The sequence below is a fragment of the Papaver somniferum genome, chromosome 9, assembly GCF_003573695.1.
Source record: "Papaver somniferum cultivar HN1 chromosome 9, ASM357369v1, whole genome shotgun sequence".
Classification (NCBI taxonomy): Eukaryota; Viridiplantae; Streptophyta; class Magnoliopsida; order Ranunculales; family Papaveraceae; genus Papaver; species Papaver somniferum.
The window spans coordinates 191,332,455-191,359,381 of record NC_039366.1 but is presented as its reverse complement, the minus strand read 5'-3'; positions in this window follow the sequence as shown (position 1 = coordinate 191,359,381).

The following is a 26,927-nucleotide window of genomic DNA, read 5'->3' as shown; positions in this document are numbered from 1 at the left end:
CGAATTAAGCGTCAACAGTGAGGGTTCCCGGGAACAACACAGGAAATACAAGGCTAATAATGCATTAATTAATAATGTTATAAATCCACAGAAAACCAGGATTGTTGCTACATGCTCCGTTCTGGGTGTATTTAATTCACATGGATTGTTGCCACATGCTCCATTCTAGGTGAATTAATAAAGTGAAGAAGTATTCATCACTCAAATGGCCTTATCCTTTAGAGGATGTCAGCCTATTAAATTCGGTTTTTACAATTTTAGCCTTGAACGAAAATCCACCATCAACAAAGAGTAATGAGCTAAAAGAGATTGAAAGAATTTTAGATAACCTTCCAAGATAATGGAAGGGGCTCGGTCCCCTCTCTTTTAGAATAAATCTCTTTTTTCACAAAATTCTTGAAATTAGGGTTTTTCCATCAAAATCCTAATTCTCTTTGACTTTGATCCCTCTGAAAAAATTCCGAGAGAATAAATCAGTCTCACTGGACTAGGAGATCATCCTCGCGCATGAAAAGGTCTTGTACATGACTTGGAGGAGTTTTGGAAGGAGAAAAGACCTTGGTTTCCTTATTTAACCCAAATTCCTCTAATTTCCTCTTTTAGTTCAAACTCCTTTTCCTTTTCTTGATGGCTTCCCTTTTGATATAGGCTTGAAAATGAAACTCTTTTCCACCTCTTTTGGGCGTGACCTAAGGATGGAGGTCATTCGATTCTTGTTTCACACGTTCTGTTTGTATTAGGACTCTTCGTTTGGGTGTTCGTCAGAAAACTTCAGTTTTGAGAGACTTGCATACAATGGCTGTAAACTCTTCATTCAGACTCTAATTTGAGTCCCCGACCCAAAAATTTAAAGGTTACATGATAATCTTTCTAATACAAAAAGAATCACTTGATTATGACTTCGTTTGGTCAATCATATCTGTGTATACTTTTGACTTCAGAAATCCCGTATAAAAATTCAGGAGTTTTCAGATTGTACTTATTTCGTTGTTGAGGCCACATCTCCTAGCTCATTTGTCCGTTTGAGGCACACTTTTGGCATGTTTCTGGTAAGACATAGAGGAACATATTTGCTTCAGGAAGTACCCAGAAATTCCTTATGGTTTGGCATAAATTTTCAAGTCTCCCCGCTGCAATGTACATCAATCCGAATTACCAAAGGAATCCTTGTTTCAGTTGGAATCTTAAAGCATTCTCTTGCTTCAAGCACAACCCCTTGGAGTATTATGACTTCACCACTCTTCCTTAGCTTGGTTTAGGTATTGAATTCTCCATCCTTAGGCCAGAGACACGACCGTGGTATGATTATACGTTTTTATTCTTTGGTTTCCAGAAAACGTATTTTGCTTGATCCTTTTGAAAGTATGGACCCGAATGAATCTGTGAGTATCCTATGCGATGTGAAATAGATTTGTTGATAATAATAGGACTCTAGGCATGAGGTTAGGCTTGAAGGGATTGTATGAGGACAAGTTTTTAGGCGGGAAGGCCGGTCCTCATATATAGAAAACCCTAGTCATGTGTTATTGCTCCCTTAGTTTATTTCTTCTAATTCCTCTCTCGTTTAAAGTGTACTCTTCATAGTGAGAATGAGTTCGACTTAGGTAGAGTGGGAATGAGCGGGCTTCAATAATTTCATAGGACCTTCAGAAAGAGATTTCAGAGAGACAACTGACCGGCCTGGGGTGATTTCACGGGACCTATGTCTTCTATAACTTCAGATGAGACACTTGTTGGCAATTTTAGCGTCATGAAAATGATAACTCTGAACAGACTTGCTTCCGAGGATCTTGTAAATCTTATGAGCACCGTGAGAATCTTCGGTTCAAAATGAGGTGGTTGCGAGAATGACTCAATTCTGTCATGATCCGTCGAGGTGAGTTGAGTTTAGAGAGGTTCCTTAATCTGGAGGTGTGTATGGTAGATGAAGAGATGGAACGTGCTAATAAAGTGGCTCGAGATGCAGAGGCCAAAGTGAAGTAGCAGAACATGAAGAATAGATTTTCTCTATGGTCTTTGTTGGATGATTTTCTTCAGGGTTTATATTTTCTCTCTCTGAACCTTTCTCGTATGCATCTGGTAAAGGAATGAGACCCTCATGAGTTCGAACTTGATGCAAACCCTAGATTGCTTCGTCGGGTATGCGAGTAGGTGAAAATCCTAAGTTAAATTCGTAATAGAAGTTCCTCCCTTGCGCAACTTTCACTCCAGAGGTTGTAGAAACTTTGTTTGACACCCGATTTCAATGGTTGACCCCAACTATCGTTCAGAAAGACCTGCCTTTCATCTATTATAGCAAAATTAGGATTTGGAGCTTTTTTATTCCGGTGATAAATCCACGTGAAGTTAAACTCGAGAATTCAGAGAATAGCAATTCCTTCAAGTGTTTTGATGATATCTCTTGGACCATGTTTCGAAACATTATTCCCTTTTAACACGTGGTAGGAGAGACATACACGGATATTTTTCATCAAGGGCGCGTTGTCGAATTATATACAAATTTTTCTCAGTTCATCAATTTATGTGACTAAAGTATGAGTCGCGTTTGAGTAGAGTGGAAACTAGACTCCTCTTCAAACTGAATGTGAACCCTAGTTTCTCTCCTGCATGTGTTTATTGTCGAGGGATAATTTGAATGCTTCTTCTACTTGATATAGTCATGTTGCACGTGTATAAAACTCTAAAACATCTTATCTTCTGTCAGGATCCGGGACGTAGTTGCAGTTGCCGAGTACAGAGAAAATGTTGATGGAGGAGAAGTCGATGAGACCGAGAGAGATGCGAGATTTCTCGAGTCACAGATAAGTCCCCTTCACTATTTTGAAGACCAATCTCTAGTCACCTAATCCAAAGTAATAACATGTTGTGATGTGGGTTTGAGGAGTTGAATGGTCTTGATGTGTCCCGTTATTTTGAGACTCCTGCGCTTATCGTTTCCAAATCTTTTATATGAAAACTGGATGTCTTGGCCACCTCCTGTTGGCCATGCAGGTATCTGAAGCACGATTCTCCGTTAGTCCTCGGTTTGATATAAGATTAGGGATTCCCATTGAGTCGGAGCGTTTGGAAAATGAAGTAAGACCCTTTTAGCGTACGAGATTGAATCTTCAAGGCATGCAAGCGATAATCTGTGGGCTGGAGACGTATGTGGAGAGTCATGTCGAGATACTACCGCATGTGTCTTTGTGGACAAGATGAAGTTGTTTTTACGCCTCTACAAGGTGTCTTGACAGGGATTCATGTGAACTTCTGTAGTAAAATCATCCGTTGAGATTTATTCTTATTTTGGGAAGATGTTCAACCGAACTTGAGAGTAGTATATGCCTTCCGGTACAATTAGGGTAATAGATACACTCATGTCCAACTGCGCAGTCGATTTTTGTTTGTTTTATCGATGAAAGAGTTTTCTAGGAATCTGCTAGGTAATTCTTCACGTGGAGGAGTCGTTTTTTGACATGCGAAAATTGTACGTGATCATCATATCTTGTCCATCGCTCATCGCGTATGAGTCTGACTCATGAAATAACTTGTCAATTGGATTTTCTCGATAGAAGAGAATCTGACCGAGGGAACTGCTAGACAGCGCCTGAATGAGTAACGTGTATCCTGAAGCTATGGTCTCAGATCCTTCTCTTGTTTTACTTCAGTGACAATAGCTGGTTGTAGCTGTATGTCGAGTAACGGAGTTTTATCTGAATTGTTGGCGCTTCAGATTTCTTTTCCCTTGGTAGGTTCAGGTGTGAAGATATTCTCCTTATCCTTCTTGGGTGAACCGAGGTCCTATTGAAAAATGATACTAGATAATCGTTGGTGTAGCCGAGATGGAGGCTCATCGAGACTTAGTCGTATAATCGCTAGGACTCCTTTTCTTTCTGATGGGACGGGTGTTGGGAAAGCATATCGACCGGCGGATTTGAATCTTCAGATAAGCATGAGATTTGGCCGAGCAATATCTTGGAAGCTATTTTCATCTTGTACTTTGTCGCGTTCTAGTTATGATCCTCTGAAACACGAAAACGACAAGATGCATCTCGGTTGGCGATTTATGACCTTATGTGGCTCTGCAAAGATTTTGTCTTGGTCACGAATTTTTTGGAACCTTTCCAAGTTTTCGCTAAGTTTATCTAGTAAACGACGAAAATAAAAATCCGACAGAAAAAGAACTAGGTCAATCTGATACAGAATGAAAGAGTTATAAGTAAAATAGTAAAGTGAAGTAAACTTCCCGAGTCCCCTGTGATCAGGTTGAGGGCTCTTGACCTAAACGAATTTTGGAGAAAATATTCGTCAGAATCTCCAACTTTAGAGCGTCATATGGTCCTTGAGGTCCTTAAGAGTGATAAGGTCGGCTAGATGGTTGCTCATTTGCTCTGTCGCGTTCGTAATGGGCATTATCTTCTCTGGTGAGGTCGATTGCAGGCAAGATCCCGTCAGTGTTATTCTCAGCAGTTTTAGTATTCCTTCTTTAGGAAACGTGTACTCGATCTAGATTTGTTGGATCTATCCCTACTGGTAACTCTAAAGGAGTTTTCAGATAAGTCTGGATGTCGATCTGAGATTTTGCAAGATTCTGTTGAGTCTCCGGAAGTTCTCCTTAGTCCGTATCCAACATTTTCAAGGATTAGCAGTATATTTTTATGAAAATAGGTTACTAGGGCGTTTTGTTATACATGAAGAGATCCATGTGATTCGGGACGCACTAACCTATTCACTGAGGTCAAACTCGAAAGAGAGAGAAAGTGCTGGTAGGAATAACTCTCCCGGCTAAAGCTGTAATGGATTTAATGAAACTGAACTAATAGAACGTTTTTATGTTGGATTGGTGGAATTGCCTTCCTTACTAAGAAACCATGATTGATATCTGTAACTGAGTGAACAACCTCCCACTGTGGTCGCCAAAATGTAGTTACCTAAAATTGATGAGAGGCTAGAGATGGGATTCTAAGTTTTCTAAAGGTGAGTTACGGGAGGTTGAGCACGCACAATCTTCGCCTAAACCACGCACAGTGGCCGTTCAAAGGCTACTTCAGTCATAGGGAAGAAGGATTAGGGCTGGTCTTAGGGAGGGAAGCATATGAAGAGAGAGATCAGAGAACATGTTATTGCTCTGAGAGGTTATGGGAAAGATCATCGTAGCTTGGAAAATATATGACCTATTTATAGCTGGATTCTCTAATCTCAAGTCGGTGAAGATAAGGATTGCTTTCCGTGTCGTGCGGAATAATTCTCCCGTCTCTTCAGGAATAGGGATAAACTTGGTTGAGTTTTTCTCATTATTCCACCGCCTTTATTATCTTCCGCGGTGAGAAATAAGCCGGGTATTTCTCACACGTGTCGTAGACCGCCATACCAAAACCCTAATTGATATCCCCCCATTTGTGAAGCTGAGTCAGCCTTTGTGATGATGTATTTGACAGCGAAATATTCTCTTTAGCCGAGTTGGCCAAGATAGAGAGATATTCTATGATTAGTGAGAATGACTAGGATGAGTCACGTGAAAAGGAATGAAATTCCTTAGGAATCATCTGCAGAGTATGAGAGGATCTGAGGCTGATCTCCCTCTCTCCGTGGCCGGTCACATATGTCATGTGAAAACCATATTATTGTTTGTAGGTCCCTTTGTTGAGCATGCGGTGCTCAAGAGAGCCTATCCACATTTTTGGATAGCCATGTATAATTCAGGCTCAATTTACTAGTCGTGAGTGTATTTGAGAGGCTGATAAATAGGCTTGAGCGCTAGGTAAGGCGTTTGTCTATCATGTGAATCTATCCGAGATTTTGAAGAGAGATTCGAATATCTTTGAGATTTTGTGAAAGGCTCAAAAATCTCGCTGTGATTTTTGCAGAGAGATTTTGAATCTCTCAGAGATTTTTGCAGACGGCTCAAAAATCCCTCTGTGATTTTTACAAAGAGATTTGAATCTCTCTGATATCTTTGCAGAGAGATTTGAATCTCTCTAAGATTTTTGCAGACGGCTCAAAAATCTCTCTGTGATTTTTGCAGAGAGATTTGAATCTCTCTAAGATTTTTGCGAACGGCTCAAAAATCTCTCCGTGATTTTTGCAGAGAGATTTGGATCTCTCTAAGATTTTTGCGGACGACTCAAAAATCTTTCCGAAGATTTTATTAACAGATCCGTATCTCTCTGTGGTTAGCTGGGACTCGGCCTGGGGAGAGAGAGATAAAAGGCTTTGTATGCCCGATTTAATGTCTCTGCGAGACTTTGGCTCATTTGTCTTTGACCAACGTATCTTGCAGAGATGTGCTAGAAATCAACTGTGTGTCCATATGATGAGCCAACAAGACCAGTTTATCTCGAAAGGATGTTCTAGGAGTCTGTTGAAAAGGCTCAGAGGTAGAATAACCAGCGTATCTCGCGGGGATGTCCTAGAAGTTATTCGGAAACCTCAGTAAGTCAAGTCAGAGCCTAGAGCAGACATGACTAGTGTATCTCGCGATAATGTACTAGGAATCAGTCTTTGATATCAAATAGGGTGAGTCGTGATTACGGGAGATACGCAAATCTCCGCTCTGGGTCATAAGTCCATCGGGGACGTATTTACGCATCTACAGAGCCTACATGATCAGCAGCATCTCGTTGAGGACGTATACTAGGAATCATGGCATCACAATCAGCCGCGTCTCGAGAAAACATGCCGGAATCGTACCTGTTCAGGTTCATAAGTCTGTCGGGGACATTTTACGCTCTACAGAACCTACGTGACCAGCAGTATCTTGTTGAGGATGTGCGCTAGGAGCCACGACATCACGACCAGCAGTGTCTCGCGGGGACATATACTAAAAATCGTGGCTAAGGATTCCTTGAGGACCAAGGGGTTAACCTCTCCCGTGAGAGTTGAATTTTGTCTATAAGATTGAAATGATACTTTTGCTCTTTATCCAAATTTCACCATCTACACCCATCTACTAAAAACATGTTGCACCTCTTACATGGATCGATTCCCTCTTGCAAATTTGTTGCACCTCTTACTAGGATCGGTTCCCCAATGACTAGATAAAAGTTGTTATTTACAAGGCATCGATCATACCATCTTGAGTGATTACTTCAGATCGGTTTCACTAATAAAAGTCATACCAATACATAAGTCAGACCTCGTGAATAGTTTTACCAAGATACATAAACAAGTTTATGAGCGGTTATACTAAACACACATGTTGGTAATTCAAAATAGATTTGCAATGAATAACAATACCAATATGCCTAGCGATTTCCTTTTCGATTCACAAAGCAAGTTTATGAACTTACTTCCTTTAAATGAATGTAAAATATTGTTTTCTAGGATGAAATCTTCACTCATACCCATACATAATCACAATAGCATTCATATGATCATGTCGATGTCTTATATACAAAGTTTTATGGTTAAGCAATAAACCTCGTATTGTATTCCTTAATACTATGTCTAAATAGAGTTTCATACACAGCTTCGCAGTTATGTTTTCAATATGCACGACTTGAAAGATACTTTAGGGAAAGAAACAGTTCAAGTCAAATATTACTAACCTCAAGAAGAAGGATGATGTTGTCGTTGTAGCTCCATACTTCTTCACAATCTTCAAGTATTCATGTAATACTTGTAAGTCTCATATCCTAACACTTTCAAGCTAACTTATACGAATTTGACTCTAGTATATAATCAAGCGACTCTTTAAATGAGTTTTGACTCACTAAAATGTGACAACCGAACTTGACATACGAACGCTTGGTGGGTTCAACCGATCTATGCTCTAACAATCTCCCCCTTTGTCAACTTTAGTGACAAAACTCTTACATCATATGGATAAACAAAATACAAAAATTCATTATACACATACGCTTGATTCCAAGTTCAACAACACAAAACCTGCATTAAATTCAGTCATTCAATACCGCTGTTGACATTATAATAACAAAGCTAATACTCCCCCTAAAGGTAAGATAGGTATATTTTCAATCCGCACGTCTTTGTTATTTCCATGTAGTTCCTCATAACTACATATCATATGGTATGTGACTCCACCTTAGTCTATGCTTTCACTCGTTTTGTTAGAATAAACGTTTTAGTACAATGTCCTTTCCCTTAGTGATACCAACTCACAACAAGTCAATATCACTTGTTTAATCCATATATTTCTCCCCCTTTTTGTCACAAAATGACAAAGAAACTAAAAAATAAAGGACAAACCGAAAGGATCTTACAAATCTCTTAAAGAGAATTTGCAAACCTATAAGAGTTGAGCATGAGGGTTTTACGCACCATTTTAGATAACCAATATCAAAACCGAAACTACAAGTAATTTGGTTTTAACATGTTATCTAGGAAACAATTTCCCGAAGCAATTTTTTCTCTAATAGTTTAGCATATCAAAAATCGACTATGCACCTTAGTTCTTTTGCTAAAGCGATTGTACAAATACAATCGCTTGTTCGATAAGACCAAAATAAAGATCAGAATTTAATTTATTTTTCTCATCATGCTCTAATTATTCTCAAAAATAACTTAGACCTTTCACTTTTAAACAAGACAAATACTAGGTTAGTTAACTAGTAATTCTTGTTATGGCATTCGGTTAGACTTCAATAACCGAAACCTTCACATTTGATAAGTCTAACTAAGATCCGAAAAACTTAGTTTCTCTTATCCGGAAATCACTTGGACTAAACAAATGATCCTGGAACACTTTTATTAACCCATAAACAATTCATACAAACCAATCAAATCAACTTGCATAATCATTTATCTTAGTCGGAAGCAATTGAAACAAACATAGGAATTATAGCACCGCAATTGCACCGAAATTTTGTAAGCCTAAACAATTGATACCAAACAATAATGAAAGATAACAATAGTTTTTCTTAGCCGGAAACAATTGAATCATAATCAAACATCCATACACAAATAATGGAATAAGCATCAATTGTACCGTAATTTTGTTAAGCAAAAGAAATAAGGATATGAAATAAAATCATGCTTTTCTTAAACAAGAAAACAATTAACTAACAAGATTGTTACCTCAAATTCTGCATCCTCTTCTCCCTTTAAGATATGTCATTAAGCGCAAGTTCACTTAGAACTCTCCCCCGTTGTGTTTTCATCCTCTCGCCAAAACAAAAGAACAACAACAAGGACCAACCTTTACTAGAGAAAGGTTGAAAAATGGTTTTAACTAATATAACGCAAAAGTTGAAACCTCGAAACACATATGCTTTATGCTAAACCAAAAGATTCAACATATTGTGACTTTTTCACATATTGTAGACCAAATAATTTTATTCATGATAATAAGATAGTTTTATTCATAATAGACTTTAAAATTATTGAAAGAAATCAAAAACTGGAGTCTATTTTCTGACAGATTTTTCAAAGATCATCTTCAATTTCCTCAAATTTCTCAGGATCTTCATCAACAACATCTCGACTGATATCTCGGATTATACACACAATACCTTGATTATGTTCACAGGCTAAAGCATTAACCTTTCGATTAATATTTCAAGCATAATCCATGTTCCCGATTCCAAGTTTAATCAGCTTTCTTTGGTTACGGATAAAAGTTCTTAGTAGTGCTGCCTGTCTATGATGAGTTTCAATAGTACTGAGGAGGACTTGTCGTAGACTGATAATATCAATCTTAGCATCCAAACTGTTTTGGACAAGGAGATGAGTCACATCTTCCTTTTCATTTTCTATATCTTCACAACTAGATTTATCGAAGGTATCATCAAGATGAACCGTTTCCTTAGAAGTCATTCCACTCAAGTCTTTCAGAAGTTTTGCTTGAGATCTGGTTTGTGAATACATCCTTTAACATAAGTTCTCAGACATGTTGAGTACATATACTAGAAATATCTTTAACACATACCAAAATAGATATCAGCCTTAAATAAATAATTTTGATAAGATTTGAAAGGATTTTCGCATCTAATGTGTTATAGATTCACATCTTTCTTCGAAGATAAATTATCTTCTAGATCAGTATCAAGAGATACATTTAGATAGGAAACTTATCCTGTTTTACACAAGTTGTTTGCAATACAACTTTTCTACACATGGAGACAGAATATGCATCTTTATGTAGATTGTGTAAATTCTCTATGTTGAATAAGAGATTATTGACATGATACAGATTGCCACAGATATATGTGCTTCCTTACATCAGAGGATTAGGGCATTGTAAGGATGCACATTATAATGCGTCCAAACATTGGGATGAGGATCTTCCTCATCAAATACCTTTTGAGAAGAACCTTGCTCCTTTTCTTTAGGAGCATTATCATGCTCCTTTACATAGGTTTTGAACCCATCCTCTTGGTTAGGAAAATTACGAGATGCAATATCTTCAATTATATCCTGTGCCCAAGATGGAATGTTCTTTGAATTTGAACCCGTGTGATCTAGACTTGCCATTCGAAAAATTGCTAATGTCTATTGTTCAAGACATTTTGTATGTCCTTTTAAGGTATTCGTTCCTTGTTGGAAATGTTTTTCTAAACACCCGTTTAGATATACCTCTTGACATGTTACTGTAAGAAGTTTCTCAATAAGGATCTTATTCCTTATCTGTAAATGCTCCAACGATTGTGTAAGAATTTCAAACTCTGTAGTGTGTTGATGAACTTCATTGCATAAAGCCAATTTTTGTTCCAGATAATCTGCCAGATTATTTTGAAGACTAAGTGATTCTCGCTTTCCTTCACAAATTCTTACATTCAACTTAACAATAAGTTCTAGGACATCATCTAGACTTTCAATGGTTTTTCCCTTTTCTGCATAGCTTTCAACATGTTTGAAGAATCTTTCTAACATTTTACGAAAACCAGAACTTGGGCATTCTAGTGAATATAATCTCTTTTCAGACGATTTTTCACTAGAGATTAGAGTTGGATCCAAAATATGTTTAAGTTTCGGATTCATTCTTTTCTGATCAGGAACCTGATTCGCAATCAAGTTATTAGTCATAGACCTATTCTTTGATATCCGAAAAGACTTATGAGACCAATTTCCACTGACCTTCTCTGAGATACTATTCTCATTATCTTGACATACGTTAACTGAGTTCTTCATAAGTATAGATTTTCTTTTCTTATTTTGACTCATATCTTATAGGATGAATTGCACCAAACACAGATTGCTAGATCTTTTCGTGTTTGCCGGCTCTGATACCAATTGAAAAGACGAGAGTACCCAAATATACCTCAATCTAAAACTTTTCCACCTATAAGTCCTTTCACTGAAAGTGATTTTCTATAGACTGAGTCGAGATAATACAACTAATCGGTTCACACTTCATGTGGCCGTCTATGGATACAAGATCGAGATAATACGACAACAAGATAACTTGTGTGATTGACTATGGATACAAGATCGAGAAAATAAAACAACAAAGTATGTTTACTTGATAATAGGTTCGGACTTAACCAAACTCTAAGGATTGTCTATCAAGTAAAATAGGAATTAACGTTTGTGTAATTTACTTTAAATTGTAATAACAACAATTATATTTGCGAAAAATAAAAGTAAATGACACAGAAATATTTTTTTAACGAGGAAACCGCAAATGCAGAAAAACCCCGAGACCTAGTCCAGAATTGAATACTCTCAGAATTAACCCGCTATACAAAATCAAGCCAACTTCGTATAGTTGAGACCAAGCAGCTAACCTATAGTTCACCTAGTTTCCTCAGTATCCCTGCGCCTCCAACTTGTTAATAAGTCACGCACTTGGAACAATTCCTTTGGTTCGTATTCCAAACAGTAAAGGAACAACAACTATGTTCGGTAGCAACTCTTTTCAAACAACGTGATATGAGTTTGACAAAGGCTCTTCCGTTTAACCAATAAACTCCTTTGTCGGGTCCTTAGATCAATCTCTCAACAACTACCAAAGTAATTGTTATACTATGCAATCAATATTGTTAATCACAAAGAAGTGTATTGATTCCGATAAACTCAACTAATCAATCCAATCTATCACAAAGATAAACCGATTATAGTTGGATCCCTTTCCAGCCAAAACAAGTATTGTGTACCCAAAAAGTCTTCTTGTCTTCAAATCTTCTTTAATCTTCAATCATCACCTGTACATAATCAACTTGAATCTCTTGTGATCAATCACACACAGAACGGAGTTTGTTAACGTTGGATTATCATAAGACGTCTTTAGATCTACAAACAGTCTAAAGATCCCCATCGAAACTTCGATCTTTTTTGAGTGAATCTTATATCATAAGAGAAGATTTTCAAGCATAAAAAAACTAGGTGCAATCAAAGTTCAACAACCTTAGTCAATCAAATCAATCGAAAACTAAAATAACCGCAATTATCTAGTTTCCCACCAACGGTACTAATAGAGCTCTCAATCCCAAAGAAGTCTTTAAACTGAGTGGCCGTAAGAGATTTCGCCTAATTAGGTTACTTTCCTCTCCGAATAGGCGACTCCACCAATAACAACACAACTAGGTAGTTTTGCCGGATCTGAGGATTAGTTTGCTAGAAATACAAACTTCAGTATTTATAGACAAGGAAGTTTGGACACCAAGGAATTTCCAAAACCGAATATTCTCAAAGATATGCAATAAACACAAAAGCAGTTTTAATAATTCCTTGAAATGCACTGTCCAAATATTGACCGAAATCCCAATAAAAAAATCCATAATCAGTAGATGCACATTACTAATTATTATTTTCTAAAGATATGCATTTAATTGCTGGAGATTAAATAGCATATAAAAACTAAGAAACCTTAATTAAAAAGATTCTCAATTTATTTCGATCCTGGAATTCACCTTTAGCTATTAAGGAATATATTTGAACAATTAATGATAAGAGTTACTGCACATGTTCAAAGTATGTCGACATATTTACTTTGCAAGTCCTTTTTCATACTTACAATCTTGGAAATGATTTGTCACACTTCCAAACAAGTTTATAATTGGTTCGTCTGAATTCCATGAACTATGTGATTGATTATCTTATCAAATCACCAATTATGGGTTTCACGGTTCTACCAAAACAAGTTTGGTTTTACCTCCATGTGAGTACTATGCATAGTCATGCTAGTTACCAAAATTCGGTTGACTAGGTACTAGGATCGGTTCCCCACAAATTAGGGTAACTACCTGTATTCAGTTGCACATGTCCATAAGACCGGTTCCCCCAAAACTACAAACTTGTTGCACATGTTCATAGGATCGGTTCCCCCATCTACTAAAAACGTGTTGCACCTCTTACAAGGATCGATTCCCTCTTGCAAATTTGTTGCACCTCTTACTAGGATCGGTTCCCCAATGACTAGATAAAAGTTGTTATTTACAAGGCATCGATCATACCATCTTGAGTGATTACTTAAGATCGGTTTCATTAATAAAAGGCATACTAATACATAAGTCAGGCCTTGTGAATAATTTTACCAAGATATATAAACAAGTTTATGAGCGGTTATACTAAACACACATATTGGTAATTCAAAATAGATTTGTAATGAATAACAATACCAATAAGCCTAGAGATTTCCCTTTTGATTCACAAAACAAGTTTATGAACTTACTTCCTTTAAACGAATGTAAAACATTGTTTCCTAGGATGAAATCTTCACTCATACCCATACATAATCACAATAGCATTCATATAATCATGTCGATGTCTTATATACAAACTTTAATGGTAAAGCAATAAACCTCGTATTGTATTCCTTAATACTATGTCTAACTAGAGTTTCATACACAGCTTCGCAGTTATGTTTTCAATATGCACGACTTGAAAGATACGTTAGGTAAAGAAACAGTTCAAGTCAAATATTACTAACCTCAAGAGGAAGGATGATGTTGTCGTTGTAGCTCCACACTTCTTCACAATCTTCAAGTCTTCATGTAATACTTGTAAGTCTTATATTCTAACACTTTCAAGCTAACCTATACGAAGTTGACTCTAGTATATAATCAAGCGACTCTTTAAATGAGTTTTGATTCACTAAAATGTGACAACCAAACTTGACATACCAACGCTTGGTTGGTTCAACCGAGCTATTATCTAACATTCTCCAAAAGCTTCGGTCGATCTTCGCCTTCAAACGTTAAAATGCAATGATGACTGCCGTGATCCACTGTTTCTCGACTACATTTCTATCCTAGTCCTAGAATTAACTAATTTTAGACTAGAAATCAAGATATATTTTTGACAACTAAATTTGACAACAAGCTTGAGATAGCAACACTTGTGAGTTCGACCGAGCAATGCTATAATAATATCCCCCTTTGTTAGTTTTAGTGACAAAACTATCAAAACATATGGATAAAAAAAAATAAAGCTTTGAAAACTCCTTGAATCCATCATGCTTGTTTTCCTTGGTTTCTTCAACTCCTTGAACTCTTCGTAAAATCAAGTTGCAATGATTATGAACCTGTTCAACTCAGCATTGTTGTTGTTGAAGATCCGTAGCGATAACACATTGAAAACAAATATTCTCAAACGTCGTTATACAGAAACATAGTGTTATTGACTTCTCCAAAGTTCAATTGTATCCCAACTCTGAAGTAATACTACGGTGATATGTTTCTCCACCTTAATCAATACTTATATCTTTTGCATAATAAGTGAGACCTATATATTATTGATTCACTCCCCTTACATAATGATCCATAAACCATATGTATGTAGTATGAAAATATTAAATAATTCTCCCCCTTTTTGTCAATAAAGTTGGCGAAGGTACGAAAATCGTAAGATCGTAATGAATACAACCAAAAGATATGTCAGTTTTAAGGAAGTTAAAATACTACATTATAAAATATTTAAAATGCAACTCCTCATATCAACTTTATTTAGATGATATCACATAGTAAGAAAATACCTAGCGCTCATCTAGGAGATTTAAGATACAAGCATCCCCTTTAAAATCTACCGCCATACTCCACGCAAAGTTATACTAGTTAAGCACAAGTTCATTTAAGAACTCTCCCCCATTTGATGTCATTCCAAAGAGAACAACATGAGTGACCTTGCTTTATGAAAAAGAAGGATTTTATCGGACATTAACAAATCACATGGATTTGTATCCTGAAAATCGACTTAAAATAATCTCAATGCCAGTTACAGACAAAAAAAATGATTTTAATCGGTATGGCTCAACATAAGAAAATCTTACGGAGTGTGTCAAGTAATAGGTGTCCAAAACACCTAATTTTATATCTAGTATTTATGATTTCTTTGTTACTTTTCTTGTAAATTATGTATCTTATGTTTGGTTTTGAGTGTTTAGGTACTTTGGAGTCATTTGGAACAAAGGAAGAAGAAACATTGCTTAAAGGGCTAAAAGGTGCAACCGCTGTTGGAGGCTTAACTATTTCTCACTATTTGCTTTTATTTCTTTATCTCTGGCTGAAAAGCATGTCAGCTTTAGTGATGTATAGAATTGAAGAGATGAAGTGAAGTTGATAAGAAGAGACGGCTATTGTTGGTGGAAGGACTCAAGGTGAAATCATCCAAATTGAGCCACAAGGGAAAGCTAGTCATTTCAGAGGCGAGCACAACTCGGAGTCGAGCCAGGGTTAAGGGGCAACTCTGTTTTGGAGGAGCGTGATAGACAGACCAGCTGAGGTTAAGGGGGTTGTTAGCTGGGTGGATCTTCTACAGTTGGGTGTCTAAATCCAGACCCAGCTCTAGTACCCTAACCCTAAGTCGTGAAGATATTTCCTCCCAAAATCATTTGCAGCTGAAATCAAGAAAGCAGCAGCAGATGTTGGTGTTGGTCCGAGGGATTAAATGAAGAGAAGATAACATAGTTGCGACTGATGGACTGATTGATTAATGGGTCCGGTGTGAGATGATGAACAAATAGTGTAACAGATGCAATTGAGTTTGGATGGGATCTGAGATGAATTTGACATTGCAGAATGTGGAGTTGGGTTTTGATTCTCGAAGTGATTGATTGAGAACTGGTGGGTTTGATTCAATTTGAAGGAGGCAGGAACAAGCCACTATTGTGATGAGGTTATGTTGTTGCCACGATTTGATGGAGCCAGATGAGATGAACTGAAGATTGGGTTCAAGTTATTGAACCTGAGATTGAGTAGACGATGCTGCAGAATCTGAAATTGAAGGAAGTGGATCTGGTGATGAGATACAAGCAATTGAAGCTGAAATAGAGATTGAATGGATCGTATTTTGGCTCGAATTTGAGAGGGTGTCAGCGGATTTGGGAGTGATGTTTAGAGAATTAAAACATGAGATAGAAGTTGAGAAGAATTGACAGCATAGGTTGTTCTCTGAATTAAGTCCGATAATGATATTTTAAATGGAAGCTGTTGTTGTTGGCAATGCTGATTGACTGATGTATTGATGACGAGCTCGAGAGGCAACATGAATGGTAATGATAAAACGAAAAGAGAGTGATTAATGGCAGTATTGCTCGAAGTTTGAGTAGAAGACTGTGATGGTGTTGCTGGCAGTATGGAAGGTAGTAGTTATCTTTAGTGGAGAACTAAGGTACTGTGGCAGAAAGGAAATTGGAGTTGTGGTGCTCTTGAAGGTGAACATGAGAAGCTGAAGACTAGGAACATGTGACTTAATGTGAACAAGGATATTGAAATTCTGTAATGAATTTGCGGATGAACTGTGAGCTGTGCAGTGAATGATTTGAGTCTGCAATGGAGTTGGGCATTGAGATTGGAGAGAACTCGAAGTTACATGGAGTAAGGAGATGGTTCGATGTTGATGCTGTCTTGTTGAGCAATGGGTTGATTCTGTCAAGACCGAGGCAGTGGTGAAGATGTAGGAAATGGAGTATCATGTTGAACTGAGCTGGGAAGAGTACCATGAGTGGTTGCAGGCCGCTGTGATAAAAGTTGTACAGTGGTGGACTGAAGCTAATCTAGAGAATTTGGCAGCTGAGAAATGGAAGTGATGTCTGCAGTGGGGCATGACTTAGAATTGGCAGGGGCAGTGAGAATCTGTTGGTCTTGTTGCTAGTGATTAAATGGTTTGTGCCTAGTTGATTGCAGTCAAGACAAGCAGGGAATTGAAGTGTTGAATAGATGAATGTTAGGAGTTGTGTATGAATGAATGATTGTACATGGAAATTAGCCTAAGACAGGCCGAAAAAAACCAGAAAATAGAGATAACTCTACCGGAATCGGAGTACGGCGAGTTGACTCAACGATCCAGGTACCTGACTCGCCGATCAAGTGTTCTACTCAGATGGACTTGGGCTCTTACATGTGGGCTTGATTCTGATGGTTAGCTTATGTGGTTGTAAAAGGCAGTGGGCGTGAAATACATGAAGGATATAAAAAGAAACTCATATCTTATTATCTTCTCTTCTACTTTGGTTCTAGGGTTACAACATGATAGGTTTTATCTTCTTCCTTGTTATGAACTCCATGAATATGAGTACCTAGTTTTTATCATTAGTTAGGGAATAAGTTGGATTTCCAAACATGTCTCCATACTTTGTCGTTTATGATTCATCGTTAATATTGTTATATGATTTGAATGCTTGTTTGTTCGAGTCTAGAATCGATTGAGTTGGTTTTCATCTCTATTGCTAGATTAGAGTTTATTATACGCAAAAGTGATAAATTTCTGATTGCAAGTAGCATATTGTGAATATTGCTTGTAGTGATGCATCCTAGTAGTCACATGTGAATCATAACCTTTGTTAAATTGGATTAGTGCTTTTACACGTTCGATTGCTTTGATTGGCCTGATTTCATAGAACTTAATGCATCTAGGGAATTAAACTTGATTAGTGCTTTTACACGTTAGGTTGTTCTTTTAGATAGAACTCATACTCGCATCTTTTAATGTGTTTGTTGATGACAAGAGGAAATTAGCGGGATATTCTTGCGATCAAGGTATCCTAGGGCCTTTGATAAAAGTTGAGATTAAATATCAGTTCCAGTTATTGTTTCAAATACATGTTTGTGAATGAAAACCAATCCTTGACCAATATCAAAACCTTATTGATTTTGCTTTATTGATTTTGCTTTTATTTTATTTTAGTATATAAAAATCAGAAAAACCCCTTGTTTATATAGGAAACCGAAACAACTTGACAATCTAGATCCTCTCTGTGGGAACGATCCTTTCTTACCCTTGCTATATTTTATATTTTGAGTTGTGAGAAAGTAATTTATTTTTGACGCATACGACAGCGATCAAATTTTGGCGCCGCTGACGGGGAGGCAGCGATTGTCACTTGTTTTTGGTTTCTTATTTTTGGTTTTGTTTTTAGTTTTGTTTTTTTTTTTTATCTTCTGGTTGTTAACCTTGTTTTGAGGATCGTGTTTCAGGTACCAATTTCTATGGACGGAGCATATTGGAACAACGGGTACGGTTTTCAACAACCTAAACAATATGGAAACTACTAACCATCCCAGGGTTATACTCAACACCAATTCATTGGTGATGATTAATATCCTACGGAATAATGTGGTCCTTTTACATATCAACAACCTTAAGGCGGGTATGTGTGTGAAAAACCACAAGGATTGGAGGATTCTTATGCTCGTGAACAACAAGTCTCTAACTTGTTAGACAACTTTTCCAACTTTTTACGACAAGAGTTTCAAAAAGATAAAGAGGCTACAAACGAGCAACTCCAAGAACTTTGTGAAGGTATGGCTATCTTACGAAGAAGCATTGATGAATACAAGGAAGAAAGATATGAAGAAGAATTTTGTTTTCAAAGCAATAATTATTCTAATGTGCCTGTGGTGTTTGATGAATATTTGATTGATGCTAATGTTGAAAAGGGCTAACCTTTGGGGACTTTCGTTGATAATTGTGTAGCTAACTCAACTCTTGATCTTAATAATGATCATTCGCCTATTCAAATGGATGATTTTGAGGTTAGCAACACTAAATTCAGCGACAACCAATCTTATGTTAACTATGAAAGTGATGATGATTATGAAGATACGTCGCTTGAACCAACCCATGGTGACATTTCCCAAAGGTGTACAACGGAATCTTTTTGGGATCAAAATGAAGACGAAGAGGAATATGTTGACACTTGTGTAGATTACTCAAGCATTGATCTTAATAATGATCAAGAGCCTATTCAAAGGGTGGAGCTTGAGGATGATGCATTTTTGAGTCTTCTAAAAAAGTTCCTTATAGCGAAATTTGCAGCCGCAAATGAGTTTGAGCCTAATGATGACGAGTATGTTGAGAATGTGACCATTTTGACCAATATTGTGGAAGACCCAATTGATCTTGCAAAGGATTATAATGATGATGTTAATGCCGAGATTTTAATTAAGGTAGAAACGGATGAAGAATGGTTGCAAGGTTTGATAGAGGACCATGATATAAAAGAGGTGAGTAATTCACTTGAATTTTTCAAGGATGACAAGGATTATGTGATACAAGAGATTGTGCAAGGTTTGTCTAACCCTTTGCATATTGTTTCTTCTTCTTTACCTCTTATTGGTTTGAATGTATGTGCTTCGAGAATATTGTTGAATGACTTTGTTTCTCGATTTCCGCCATTAAAGATACTTGATTCTCAAAGTATGCAGGTCTTGGAACAAGAAACCGTGGAAGTACCCGACTTCTACATTCATTATACACTTCCAAGTGTGGACAAGAATAAGTGTGGGGGAAACTTTTATCGGTTAATAGCTTTGTTTCTATTTTATTGTGCTAATATGTGTGTGAAGCTAGTGTTTGTAAAACAGGTGCTATGGGTGCATCCCAACTTTTCCGATTATTGGTGTATGGGGAATTCGTCATGCAAGTCGGGCTAAAGACGTTAAACTAAGCGCTAAATGGGAGGCAACCCACTGAGTTTGTATTTCTATATTTCGTTTTTCATATCATATTTTCATCCCCATGTTTAACTTCCTTGAGCCGATAATCTATTTTAGAAGAAAATGATGACGAATACCTTTTCGTCAGAAAATTTCAGACTGCGCATACTTCAGTCCAGAGACCATAAATGTCATACCGTTTATCGAAACACTGTTCCCTTTTGACACTGTGTATAAAATACGTAGGCGAACAATTTTCGTGAAATAGTGTTTTTCCAAATTCCTTACCAATTTTTACAGTTTTTGTGTTTTATCTGCTGGTACGTCAGAATTCAGAATTTTCGGTTTTTCACATTGAGGACAATGTGAAGTTTAAGTGTGGGGGAGTCTTTTGCATATAGAGTTTTTAGCCTTTTTAAGAAAAACCAAAAAAAAAAAATCCGAAGAAGAGAAAGCCTAGCAACTTGTGCCTTACACTAATTGAAACATCGTGGTTGTAGGAGTTGAGGAACCCATTAGTAGAGTCTATTCATATGAAAACGAACAAAATATAAAATAACATGTTAGTTGTCACCATATCTCGGAGTCGTCACCATATCACGTTCTATTTTTATTTTTCCATATTTATCTATTGTTTCTCTAAGTGAATTGGTGGGGCACGAAAATCGAATTGTTATCACTGCTAGGATGAAATAGAGTGGTTGAGTTATTAAAAAAAAAAGACCGACCAATTGACCAAAAGGAATAAATATGACACTTGGACGAAGCAATATGTGCGTGTTCTCCCTGTCTCCGTCGCCTAAGCAAGCGTGGAGTGCAGGATCCAAGGGAACTATCATGTAATCTGCTGACAAGAAACATGCGCTTGGATCCACAAGATCCAATCATGATGTCAATGAAAAAAAAAAAGAAAAAAAAAATCGAAAAAAGAAAAGAAAAAGAATAAAATACTATTATTGTGTTGAATAAAATCGATCGCTGGTTCCCTTGTATATGCCAGTGAATTGATCTAGGATTAAGTTTGTCGACCGCTGGTTCCCTTGTATATGCCAGTCGTGTTGATATTAGTATTCGGACCAGTAGCTCAATCCAATAGGGTTTTTAGGTTTGTTTTGGCAGTGACCTTCAGACAGATATGGGAAACACCGTTCACCTTATTCAATAGTTCGCCACCATCTACTTTCTATATCCATATTCTTAATCTTTTCATGTGATTGTGGTTGATTAGATTCCGAGTATTGTGGTTGTGTTCAACTTTCCGAATGAAACTTTATTACTAATTTATGAATGAATTGGATTTGAAAGTGGGTACTTCCTCTTGTAGTCATTGATAGTATGCCAATTAATAAAAATTTTAGTGTTATTCTTAAATTTTCACAGGTGGCTGGAGTTAGAAATATAGGTTTTGTAGGTATACCTCTTGTAAACCTTCACGAGACTATAACTCGTCCACTAGGGACACCTAGGGGTTCAAAGGCTTGTTATTCATGCTAAGAGTAACCGCATCCCCAGCGACACGGAGTTGTATGTATGTTTTAGAATTGTTTTGTTTGATTTGCTCGAGGACTAGCAAAGTCTAAGTGTGGGGGAATTTGATAGGTGTCCAAAACACCTAATTTTATATCTAGTATTTATGATTTCTTTGCTACTTTTCTTGTAAATTATGTATCTTATGTTTGGTTTTGAGTGTTTAGGTACTTTGGAGTCATTTGGAACAAAAGAAGAAGAAACGTTGCTTAAAGGGCTAAAAGGTGCAACCGCTGTTGGAGGCTTAACTATTTCTCACTATTTTCTTTTATTTCTTCATCTCTGGCTGAAAAGCATGTCAGCTTTGGTGATGCGAATTTTGTCTGAAAGCCATGAAAACTTTAGTGATGTATAGAATTGAAGAGATGAAGTGAAGTTGAGAAGAGGAGACGGATATTGTTGGTGGAAGGACTCGAGGTGAAATCATCCAAATTGAGCCACAAGGACAAGCTAGTCATTTCAGAGGCGAACACAACTCGGAGTCGAGCCAGGGTTAAGTGGAAACTTTGTTTTGGAGGAGCGTTATAGACAGGCCAACTGAGGTTAAGGGGGCTGTTAGCTGGGTGGATCTTCTACAGTTGTGTGTCTAAATCCAGACCCAGCTCTAGTACCCTAACCCTAAGTCGAGAAGACATTTCCTCCCAAAATCATTTGCAGCTGAAATCAAGAAAGCAGCAACATCTGTTGGTGTTGGTCCGAGAGATTAAATGAAGAGAAGATAACATAGTTGCGACTGATGGACTGATTGATTAATGGGTCCGGTGTGAGATGATGAACATATAGTGTAACAGATGCAATTGAGTTTAGATGGGATCTTAGATGAATTTGACATTGCAGAATGTGGAGTTGGGTTTTGATTCTCGAAGTGATTGATTGAGAACTGGTGGGTTTGATTCAATTTGAAGGAGGCAGGAACAAGCCACTATTGTGATGAGGTTATGTTGTTGCCACGATTTGATGGAGCCAGATGAGATGAACTGAAGATTGGGTTCAAGTTATTGAACCTGAGATTGAGTAGACGATGCTGCAGAATCTGAAATTGAAGGAAGTGGATCTGGTGATGAGATACAAGCAATTGAAGCTGAAATAGAGATTGAATGGGTCGTATTTTGGCTCGAATTTGAGAGGGTGTCAGCGGATTTGGGAGTGATGTTTAGAGAATTAGAACATGATATAGAAGTTGAGAAGAATTGACAGCATAGGTTGTTCTCTGAATTAAGTCCGATGATGATATTTTTAATGGAAGATGTTGTTGTTGGCAATGCTGATTGACTGATGTATTGATGACGAGCTCGAGAGGCAACATGAATGGCAATGATAACATGAAAAGAGAGTGATTAATGGCAGTATTGCTCGAAGTTTGAGTAGAATACTGTGATGGTGTTGCTGGCAGTATGGAAGACAATAGTTATCTTTAGTGGAGAACTAGGGTACTGCGGCAGAAAGGAAATTGGAGTTGTGGTGCTCTTGAAGGTGAACATGAGAAGCTGAAGACTAGGAGCAGGTGACTTAATGTGAACAAGGATATTGAAATTCTGTAATGAATTTGCGGATGAACTGTGAGATGTGCAGTGAATGATTTGAGTCTGCAATGGAGTTGGGCATTGAGATTGGAGAGAACTCGAAGTTACAGGGAGTAAGGATATGGTTCGATGTTGATGTTGTCTTGTTGAGCGATGGGTTGATGCTGTCAAGACTGAGGCCGTGGTGAAGATGTAGGAAATGGAGTATCATGTTGAACTGAGCTGGGAAGAGTACCGTGAGTGGTTGCAGGCAGCTGTGATAAAAGTTGTGCAGTGGTGGACTGAAGCTAATCTGGAGAATTTGGCAGCTGAGAAATGGAAGTGATGGCTGCAGTGGGGCATGACTTAGAATTGGCATGGGAAGTGAGAAGTTGTTGGTCTTGTTGATGGTGATTAAATGGTTTGTGCCTAGTTGATTGCAGTCAAGACAAGCAGGGAACTGAAGTGTTGAATAGATGAATGTTAGGAGTTGTGTATGAATGAATGATTGCGCAGGGAAATTATCCTGAGATAGGCCGGAAAACAACCAGAAAACAGAGGAAACTCTGTCGGAATCGGAGTACGGCGAGTTGACTCAACGATCCAGGTACCTGACTCGCCAATCCAGCGTTCTACTCAGATGGACTTGGGCTCTTACATGTGGGCTTGATTCTAATGGTTAGCTTATGTGGTTGGAAAAGACAGTGGGCGTGAAATACATGAAGGATATAAAAAGAAACTCATATCTTATTATATTCTCTTCTACTTTGGTTCTAGGGTTACAACATGATAGGTTTTATCTTCCTCCTTGTTATGAACTCCATGAATATGAGTACCTAGTTTTTATCATTGGTTAAGGAATAAGTTGGATTTCCAAACATGGGTTGTGTTCAATAAAGTATTTTTGTCTCCATACTTTGTCGTTTATGATTCACCGTTAATATTGTTATATGATTTGAATGCTTGTTTGGTCGAGTCTAGAATCGATTGAGTTGGTTTTCATCTCTATTGCTAGATTAAAGTTTATTATATGCAAAAGTGATAAATTTCTGATTGCAAGTAGCATATTGTGAATATTGCCTGTAGTGATGCATCCTAGTAGTCACATGTGAATCATAACCTTTGTTAAATTGGATTAGTGCTTTTACACGTTCGATTGCTTTGATTGGCCTGATTTCATAGAACTTAATGCATCTAGGGAATTAAACTTGATTAATGCTTTTACACGTTAGGTTGTTCTTTTAGATAGAACTCATACTCGCATCTTTTAATGTGTTTGTTGATGACAAGAGGAAATTAGCGGGATATTCTTGCGATCAAGGTATCCTAGGGCCTTTGATAAAAGTTGAGATTAAATATCAATTCTAATTATTGTTTCAAATACATGTTTGTGAATGAAAACCAATCCTTGACCAATATCATAATCTTATTGATTTTGCTTTATTTATTTGTTTTACTTTTATTTTATTTTAGTATATAAAAATCAGAAAACCCCCCTTGTTTATATAGGAAACCGAAACAACTTGACAACATAGATCCTCTCTGTGGGAACGATCATTTCTTACCCTTGCTATATTTTATATTTTGAGTTGTGAGAAAGTAATTTATTTTTGACGCATACGACAGCGATCATCAAGTAGTAAAAACACAGAAGTGTGATCGCGAGTTGATTAATACTGCGAGAAAACTCTCAAAGAGTTTTTTTTTCTTTTCCGTTTATAAAAACATAATAGATTTAACTTCTAAGCATATATGAAATATCGGCTCGATTCACAAAAAACGTAAAGGCACATATATTTCATAAGATTTTTGCAATAATTAAACAAATAATGATTACATATTGCAAGTTCATCTTCCAAGAACTCTAGAATTTGAATAAATAAATCTAAAAACATGCAAGATGAATCGTTGGAAATAACTTGTGTAATCACAATTTCTGCTATACCAATCCCTAGTTATTCTTCTCAAAAGTAAAAATAAATTCTCACAAGAAGTTTCCTAGACATGCATCAGGTTTTTGATTGCTTGAGCAGAGAATTCCTTTTCATTGTTGAAAAACTCATCGATGATTGGATCATTTAGTTTTTCTAAGTATTCAGAGATGTCTGTTAATTCACTAAGTTTTGTCCTTAGTTTACTCAGAGTAATTTTTGATTGAGCCAACGAGTGTTCATAGTAAATTATCTCATCTAAGGATAGATTGAGTCGAAACTTCAAATCATTCCTCTTGGATACAAAGTTCTTCACTTTAGCCCTAAAATCATTATCTTGTTGATGAATAGATAAAAGACAAGTTGAGGAAGAACATTCTTCATCTACGGTTGATATCTTCATTAGGTTCCTTGATGATTTGATTCCTTCATACAAGTAGACATTGACAACTTCTACTGCATCCTTCTTGGCGATTCCTCTTATTACAGGAGCCATGAAACCGAAGTTTCTTAAGGAGATAAGAGTATGCATTTAAACCTTAAAAATGAAAAAATGGCCTTTTCTAACACGGTCCGGGAACCAGTGGACATATCATAGACATTGCTTTCCGTGAGCCCAAAAGATAATACACAAATTTTGACTAACGTTTTAATATACAAATTGTGGTTTCTCGATCTCATGGGTTATATCATAGTTTATCTCATAAGATTGAAACATCTTCTTAGCTCGAATAAACAGGGTTTAGAGCACGAGAAACGTTTAAACAATACATAAGGACCATTAATTGGATGAACACAATTATGTATTCTAGAATTTTGGAGCCAGCTCAACAAAAAATCATTCACACCAACAGTTCTATGAAATTATTACGAGATGAGTCACACAATAATAATAAATTATAAAAGTGGTCAATTCAAACTTAAGCACCCTTGTCATCATAAGAGGTAATGTGATGAGATTTTGTGCAACCTCATTTTATCAAGCTAAAATATTGAGGCTGCACTCATTACTACAATTAAGTTGTGATGGGGTGAGGGGAACACTCACTGCTTGCGTCACTAAGTGACTTTTCAAGGCCCTTTGTGTATTAAGGAATCTTACCTTTTCTGGTTCTTTTACTCCGTTGTCTCCTCGACTTTTGAAGTTCTCGGATTATTCTTCAATAATTGACTCATTCTATGCATGGTCATTATTAAATTTAACAATTCTTGAGTTATTCTTCTTGAATTTATGACATTTTTCCTGAACATTTCCGTTGTATCCACAAAAGGAGAAATGCATTGAGAGCTCAACTTTATAAGGTTTGGCTACTTATTTATCACAGCCAATTGTTTCCTCTTTGTACGAGCCAGCAAGAATGAAACAATTGTTAGTGATATAGGTCTTGCTGGAGAACCCAGTACCATTAGTGTTACCAAAGAACTTTTGTCCAAACAACATAGCTGATATCTCTCAGAACTTCCTGAGAGCCTTTGTAGATCACACTTGAGGGTATCTGTTAGATCATTGCTCTGTTGAACCCACTTGTCAAATTTAGTTGCCAAAACGCATTCTTGATTTAGTATACTAAAGTTAGTTTCGGATTAGATTAGGTCTAAGAAGATCTATCCTTGAAGGATGAAGATTGAATACTACAAGAAGACATCAACGGGGACTTCATCAACAAAAGTATGTGGTAATTGATTTCATTTGGATTCTTGTTCAATTCTACCTTTCTAATTGATTGAAACAAATGCTCACTCTATGGAACAATTCCAATGACGGTAATTGTACTTTTATGTATATATACTCGAGGTTATTTGAGCCACGACTATTGTGACAATAACCTATATCCCTGTAAAGGCTCTCATCTTATAGTGAATGAGCTTACATATTTCTCGAACTATGTGTTGGCAAGATTTCGCTTTAACCAAGTTCATCTTTATTCTTGACGAAAGTCAAAAGATGATCATGTGAAAATCGCCTGGTAACATCTTACATGATTTGTGAGACAGTCATTTGATGTGGACTCGGAATGTTTCGTATTGATCTATTAATCACTTGAAAATTTCTTTGAAGCTAATAGCTTGTGTGAGACATCTATTCTCGTCTTCTAAGAATGTTTCAATGATTAACATGGAGTTTAGAACGATTAACCATTGATTGGATATAGCACAGTATGCGTACTTGTATGCTAACTATTGCAAGTTATTCCAAGTCTGGGAACCATAGTATG